We start from the raw sequence: 713 nt of genomic DNA, 5'->3' as shown, positions 1-713 counted from the left end.
TGCGATCCGTTGCCGGTCACGAAAAAAGACAAAAAGGAAAAAAATAAATAAAAAAAAATAACCCTTGGCTTGGTGCCACCCGCACCACACTCAGCCAGTGAGCACACCCGCCATCCCTATATAGGATCCGAACCTGTGGCCTTGGCGCTCCCAGCGCCGCACTCTCCCGAGTGAGCCACAGGGTTGGCCCCTATTCTTTCTTTTTAACCCTACCATAATACCTCTTTAGCATTGTGTATGAGGCTATAATTCTATGTGAGGCTAATGAAATATATTAATTCATCATTTTCTTTAAGCCTACCTTTATCTATGGAAATCTTCCTACAGTTGACAACAATTCCTCCCATGGTTAATTATGCAAAGATCTAGATTTTTTTCAATACATTTGTAGTAGATACTCTCTAATACCATAAAGATCTCAATGCTGTCAGGCACAGTGCCAAGCACTTTATATGAGTATTCTTACTTAATCCTTGACTGAATGCTGTAGGTATGTATGCTCCCCAATTTTCATATGTAAAAATTGAGACACAGTAGTTTATTTGCTCGTACGTCTAGGATTAGAATTTTTTACCATTGTTTCTTTTCTGAATCCCCACTAGATAGTTAGCTTCATGAGAGAAAGTATTGTATGCATCTTAATTACTATTTCCAACCCAGTGCATAGCTCATGGAAAGAGCTCAATAAATCTATGTTGAGTGAATGAATAAAT

The sequence above is a fragment of the Galeopterus variegatus genome, unplaced genomic scaffold, assembly GCF_000696425.1.
Source record: "Galeopterus variegatus unplaced genomic scaffold, G_variegatus-3.0.2 Scaffold10297, whole genome shotgun sequence".
In the NCBI taxonomy this organism is placed as follows: Eukaryota; Metazoa; Chordata; class Mammalia; order Dermoptera; family Cynocephalidae; genus Galeopterus; species Galeopterus variegatus.
Note: the sequence above shows the minus strand (reverse complement) of the source record.